This window comes from Pinus tabuliformis, chromosome 2_2 (genome assembly GCF_031772625.1).
Source record: "Pinus tabuliformis cultivar Carrire ecotype Pingquan chromosome 2_2, CPIR1, whole genome shotgun sequence".
Lineage (NCBI taxonomy): Eukaryota > Viridiplantae > Streptophyta > Pinopsida > Pinales > Pinaceae > Pinus > Pinus tabuliformis.
In genome coordinates this window covers 257216401-257223693 of record NC_142300.1, presented here as the reverse complement: position 1 = coordinate 257223693, position 7293 = coordinate 257216401, and the positions used below count along the sequence as shown (strand labels likewise).

General features: G+C 34.7%; 1 pseudogene across 1 annotated transcript; it reads left to right on the top strand.

The window, feature by feature from the left end:
• The first annotated feature begins 6161 nt into the window (after nucleotides 1-6161).
• LOC149192270 (serine carboxypeptidase-like) lies at nucleotides 6162-7261 on the top strand (annotated as a pseudogene). The gene is made up of 4 exons (XR_016254877.1): nucleotides 6162-6185; nucleotides 6327-6580; nucleotides 6745-6878; nucleotides 6965-7261. The product of XR_016254877.1 is annotated as a serine carboxypeptidase-like (transcript).
• Nucleotides 7262-7293: the final 32 nt, after the last annotated feature.

The window sequence follows — 7293 nt, the reverse complement described above, 5'->3', positions numbered from 1 at the left end:
TTTCAATTATCTTATATTCCTTATTATATTATGCTAATTTATGTTTGTGGAATGCAGGCAATTGCTAAAGTGATTCCAACCCCTATAACACCTTATAAAACATCTAAGGTAATGATAGTGGTAAAACTTGTTCAATATTTTTGTGCATTTAGTTAACTTATTTCACTATATATATTTATTAATATTTGTGTTTCTACTAAGTGTGCATTTTGTTGGCATGCAGGATTCATTATGCCCCTCAATAAAACCAATGTTGGCATGCAGGGATCGTTAATGCCCCCATATACATCTAATGTTATGCAAGATGTAAGATTCAACCATTTATTTATGTGAGTTTTATTATGTTATTTGTTGAGAAATCTAGGGCATATATTTAATAAAGTTTTTGCACAACGACTCCATTATTTATGAGGTGTTACGAAGAGCTACATCATCCCTTCAAATGGATCACCCCGTATGTTTTTTTCTTCTTGTACATACAATACTATTTTAACAAGTAACCCAAGCAATATGTTATTCCAAAACATGATGTCAAGTTACTTTTTTAGGGTTTTTATGTAATCAAGAGGCCTTTCTTGGGTTTCTTAAATTCAAACATTAGATCATACTCTTTTCCCTTTATGTCATTCTAGAGTTTATCCCATGCCCTAGAAATCAAATCATAGGGAACAAATACCTTAAGATTAAGGTTTCTAAATACTAGGGTATTTCTTAAAATATAAACCCATAAATTCAACCCTACTACATCTTATGATGGACCCTTTAAAAGAAAATTATTATACATACCTCATGGACACCTATCTGTACTGATTAGTATTTTGGTTGCCATGAATATTTGCAACTTTACACTACATTTCATTGATCATTTGCCACCTTCATGACCTTCTTTTAATGAGTCTTCCAAGATATTGTCATTCTATAATGGGACTTGCTTCTTCATGTGTTCATGAAACCCATGCCTCAGTCATAACAAAAATAATCTTCTTTTTCCTTTTTTTACATAAATTACATAGAATTGTGATTAGATATGTCATTATGAAGACCGAACCTAGTTACATATTTCAACATTATTCATATACTATTCCATCTTATTATTTATATTTGTGCCTTGTAGGATGTTTCTAGGGTGACTCCAACAAGTATACAATCTGTTGGTATAGAGGGTCATGTTATGCCATCTACACCTAGACCAGAACCCCATAACATTCCCTCTACATCAAATGTGGGTCTAGTCAGCATTCTCCCACCAGGACCAGAACAAGTTTCTTTGAGGAGTCTTATAGACTCACAAACAAGAATGTTAAGGCTCCTACCAGATATTCCTGCAAATGTTCAAATCAGACAAGAAATAATTGAACAAATTCATTTATGGGAAATGTCATTGTTGGAGATTGTAGCTCCCACAACAGATCAACAGGTAAAATTATTTTATTTTTTTTATAATTTCATTTGTTATGTTTAGGATCATTATTTTAGATATGAAAAATAGTTTCATATTTTGGTTGGGTTCTTAATAGTTCCACAATTTCATTGTAAATGCAGGAAGTAAGTGACACAATGCCTAATGTATCTATAAGGGAACCTTCCTCAATCCCCAAGACTACAACAATATCATCGGTGACCACAAAAGGAATGCAAGAAATACAATCTTGCTCACTTCAGAAGGAAATGTCTTGAAGGATGAAAAAGGGCTGAAATTTTATCACTTTATTTTTCGTCGTGCAGAATAATTATTTGGAAATACCATCCAAATGGATTGGAGGAAACAAGCCAATGCCAAAAAGGAGGAACTATTTGAAGATGTAGTAATAGCATTTGGTAATCCTGGATTTGATAAGGAACTTATTTTACATATTGCAAGTAAATACATGCACTCAAAGAGGTCCAATTTAAGGACAAAGTTGACAAAAAACTTGATGTATCCACGTCCAGCTTGGATCAAAGACCAAGTGACGTGGGATGAACTTATGAAAGATGCCAAGTTTAAGAGGAAGTCCTCAGAAATCCAAACTATACACCATCTGCACAAGGAGGAGCTAAGAGACGCCTACGAGATACAAGAAAAGCAACCAAAGATAGGGTGTCAAAAATTGGATCTCACAAATTAGGCTCTGGTGGATATATTAGTATTCGTGGTGGTATGGTAAGTGATATTTCCATCTATTATATTTTCTATTTTAGGCAAAGTAACCATGGTCATGTTGAGTTAATTGTATCTTATTAGTTATTTTACCTTATAGATATGATTATATTTGTTAATGTAGGTTCACCAGTCTCAAAAGGAAGCTTCAGAGGAAGACCTAAAATATGATGTATTACATGGTTCCCAAGGTCTTCGCCAACACATGATAAATCGAGGGGAAAAAATAATTACTGGTTATGGATCCGAGGTTAGTTGTTTATAATATTATATGAATAATGCAATAAATCAATTGGAGGTTTTAATGTTATTATAACAAGTTAAAGTGTGTGGTGTATAGGAATCAGGTGAAACATCTGGGAGTGAGCATGGGGAGGAGATACAAGCACATGATGATTTGCTTGTTGCACAAAATCATCCAATAGTCATTCCTGAACCTTGGAAGATTGTTGAATTTCAGCGAATGGGAGACAGAAATAATGAGGAGGGTTTTCAATGTGATGAGCATTCCACACCCACAATTAATGTAGCTCCTCCCAAAAAGAGGGCAAAAAGGATTGATATGTGTTAAATTTTAATAACTTGAACGTGCATCGCTCTAGCTTCTAAGGAGCGCACTAGGTTTTGAGGGTCCAAACATAAACTAATTATGTGTGCAACAAAACAAATTTTGAAGATACTTTGTTTTTTTGATGAGTACTTACATATTAAGGGCATCACTAAGACTGTTTCAGGTCCTAACTTGTATTATTTGTTTGATTATGATCAATTTGATATGCTTATATTTGTGTTGTATGTAGATGACCTGGTCCTAAAAGTTAGTTAAAAAAATTCTAGTTAGTTAAAAAAATTCTATCCCATGGTGCAAGAAGAAACTGGCAAGTGAAGTTGACATGAAGGATATACACCTCATGTGTTATTTCTTGGTCTTGGAGGTTTGGCTGAGTTGTGGTGAGGTGGTCCTCGAATAGGGGTAAGTAAGCAATTGAGATTCTGAAGAAGTTTCAGATAATGGACAATAAACCATAGGCTACTTTTATGATACATATTTTGAATTTATCAGTAGATTAAGATTCAAATTTGGTTGATTCTTCAGCGTACAAAAAGTATATAGGTTCCCTAACATATTTGGTAGAATTTAGCAGTCAAATTGTTGTGTGCATGAGATCCCTTGTCTCACAAACAAGGGGGGCACAGACACCAATTTATTTTCCAGCTTGGTTTCTAATATATGGTTGAGCTAAGGTTGCTGCAAATATGCTCCATGGTCTGAGGTATGCGAGGTACTTAAAGGGCACACTGGCATAGTGCTTTGAGCTGCTGCATGCTTTAGTGGATTTTGACAGGACCGGAGATGCAGGTGGCAGGAAGAGTGATTCATGGTTTTGTTTCAGCTTGGGTTCAAATATAATATCTTTGTTAGGATAGGATACCCATGTGTGCAAGTTGAAGAAGTCCCTTTCTGGGCTAAAGTAGCCTCTTATGCTTGGTACTCATGGATTTATGAGTACTTACAGATTATGGGCATCACTAAGACCGTTGCAGGTCCTAAATTTTATTATTTGTTTGATTATGATAAATTTGATATGCTTATATTTGTGTTGCATGTAGATTACCTGGTCCTAACAGTTAGTTTAAAAAACTCTATCCCATGTTGCAATAAGAAACTGGCAAGTGAAGTTGACATGTATTATTTCTTGGTCTTGGAGGTTTGGCTGAGTTGAGGTGAGCTGGTCCTCGAACACAGGTAAGTAAGCAATTGAGATTCTGAAGAAGTTTCGGATAATGGACAATAAACCCTAGGCTACTTTTATGATACATATTTTGAAGTTTTCAGTAGATTCAGATTCAGATTTGGTTGATTCGTCAATGTACAAAAAGTAGATAGGTTCCCTAACATGTATGGTAGACTTTAGCAGTCAAATTGCTATGTGGATGAGATCCCAATACATTGTCTTAGTCATCTTAGCTGTATAATGCACAGTTGTACGTTGTAACACTAACATAGGCATTAGAAGCTATGCTACTAGAAAGGATTAAAAGTAAAGTAGGATGCTAAGACATTAATGTCTTTGCATGTCAAACACTATGCTGATACTTATTTCATTATTTACTTTTGAACCATCATATGCTAACCATTTTCGATGATGCTAAATTGAATGCTCTTTTTCCTGTTTCCTAGGGCATATTACCAGAGATCCTAGAAGAGTTACTGGCTGCCAGGAAAAGAGCCAAGGCAGACCTAAAGGTGGTGAAGTAAGTGCTTCCTATGTTCATGTTACATGCTTGTATTTTTCCACTTAGCATCTCAGTTTTTAACTTCCTGTAATCTTGTTTAGGAGGCTAAAGATTGGTTGGTTGGTGGAGGTACAACTTTATTCCTATGCTAGTTCCAACTTCCATTTGTTGTCAAACTTAGATCTAAAAGAGATTTATATGGTCTATCTCTTAGGCTTGACATCAAAATCTTAAAATTTTCAGGTGCATTCGGAATTGGAATTAATGCCAGAGACGTTGTATCTCACTGTGAACATCATTGACAGATACCTTTATATTCAGAGTATTGCAAGGAAGAATTTGCCATTACTTGCTATCGCTGTAATGTTTATAGATAGAAAATATGAAGAAGTTTGTCCTCCACAGGTAGGATGACTTGCTGACATCTGTAAGAAAGGATGTGTATATATCTAGTTAAAAGAACACTTTGATGGCTGTATAAAAGTACATACACCAGCAATATCTACTCCTACAGAAGATTACGCTTTATACTAGAATCAACACAAAAATTATATTATAATAGGTAACACAATATTGATAAGAGCTGGTTTATACTTGGCTACAGGTCAATGACTTCATCCGCATCTTCCCAAATGAATGCATGTCAGAACAGATAATGGCCATGGTAATTAGCTCTAACTGATAATTCTTTGCCATTGATTGCAACATAGTCTCCAAACATTTAGATTGACTGATCAATTGATAATAACTCTTCGCAGGAGTTTAAAGCAATTGAACTTCAAGCTTACAGTTCCCACTCGGCCATACGTATTGCTCCTAAGGTTTCTAAAGGCAGCTAATTCCAACAAAGTGGTAAAGTTTTGAATGACACCACTTTTTATATTGTTGAAAGCAGCCTGTGTGGCATTGATCAAATCTACTTTTGAAAATGCCTCATAAAATCTAGCATTCATAAAATAGATTGTACTGACAAGTCGTACTATCTATTATTCCGATGGAAAATCTAGCATTCTTCTTGGTTGAACTGTGTTTACTTCAATACATAATGAGCAAGTACAATCCATAAAATTTGTGTTAATGGCTTTGAACACTTATCCGCTATGGAAGGCTTGTTTGTTGATGTGGTTTTTGAAATATTCAATGTATTTTTTAAGTTGTTTGTGCAAGTGTTTTCCATAACAATAGTGAAGGCTTATCTGGATCTCAAAATATTGTGCATAGGTGATGCTTTTCCCTCCTCTAGTTAGTTCATTCTTGTTTATTGTGTGCTTTTACAAACATTTTGCAGTATGGTCCACTTTTTATTGTTTTTGATAATATATCTCATGTATTTGATACTTGTATACCTTTAATCCATAAAAAACAACCCAAAAATATCAGAAATAGACACCTATTAATATAAACTAGTCATCAAATTTCAAGGAATATTTTTTCATGGGGCTGAAATCCTATTAAAATTTGGAACAAAATGCATATTTTCATATTTATGAGATGTATACTTTGTTTACTGAACTAGATTTGTATGTGTTCCTATTGAAATCTTGTTACTATGTTTTAAATTGTGAGAAGCTTGATGGCTAAATCTTGTTTGCTTTATGATCCTTAGTTACCATTTGTGAAGTGTTTTAAGTAACTGGTTACGGCTGATGTTATGCTGGATCCTTTATCGAAGGTTCTTAATGTAGGTTCTGATTATAGCCGGTGTGATAACTTGCCAGGTACCGAAGGGACTATCACATGCTTTGCATCATACTTGGTGTACACCTCAATTTTCAATTCCATTATGGCATTAGCTGGGAATATCAATGTAAGACTTAAATTCTAAATACTGGGCAGCCAGACATTATGTTTATTTTATCAGCATTTTGTATCTTAAAATGTAGTTTGTCATCGTTGTTTTATATATCTTACGATATTAGTTTTCATTATTTTGTTTTATATTTTGCAGTACTATGATGTTCGGAAGGAGTGCAATGGTGGCCTGTGCTATGATTTTTAAAATATGGAGAATTACTTAAACTTCCATTAGGGATGCCCTGGGGGTTGGTAGCCGAAAACTTGTCTCCTGTAGCCCCTTGGTTTATGAAGTTATGCTTACTTCCTGGATGCGGAATATGGAAGTTGGCATTCCAACACTCTTGGAGGATGGTGTTAAGTTGCTAGTTTATGCAGGAGAATATGATCTCATTTGCAATTGGTTAGGTAATGATACTGTATACATATAACATATTTTTTTTGTTTTGGAGAATGACTTTATGATTTAGGTGTTAAGTCTGTTATTAACTTATTTGCAGTTGTGTTTTTCAGGCTTGTCAGTCTAATCTTCAAAATTGAAAAGTTAATTGTTCAAATTATGTGTCTTTCAGGAAATTCAAGATGGGTGAATTCCATGGATTGGTCTGGAAGTGAGAATTTCAAGAAGGCACCTACAAAATCCTTCCTTGTAGACGATAAGGAAGCAGGTTTAATAACCAATTATGGACCACTCAGCTTTCTCAAGGTAAAAGGCACTCGATGATCATCTTTGATTTCGTTGTACAAGTAGATAATTTCTTCCTTACAGAATCTTCTATTTTGCTGCACCAGGTTCATGATGCAGGTCATATGGCCCCGATGGATCAGCCAAAAGCAGCCTTGCAGATGTTAAAACACTGGACACAAGGAAGTATTACTGACGACAATTCTCAAATTTTAAAGATAGTGACGGAGATGCCAGAGAAGAATTTCGAGAGTTAGTTATCTGCTTAACTAGGAGAATTGCTCTCTTCACCTAGATTAATGTAAATATTTCTAGATTTGCAGTAGTGTGCATCCCCAAAGATGTGTGTTTTCTGATTTGGCAAAATAATTGTGCATTGGGACCATCAGTCTTGCTAACTTGTGTCAAATCTTTTGATGGACACTTTTTAACTGTA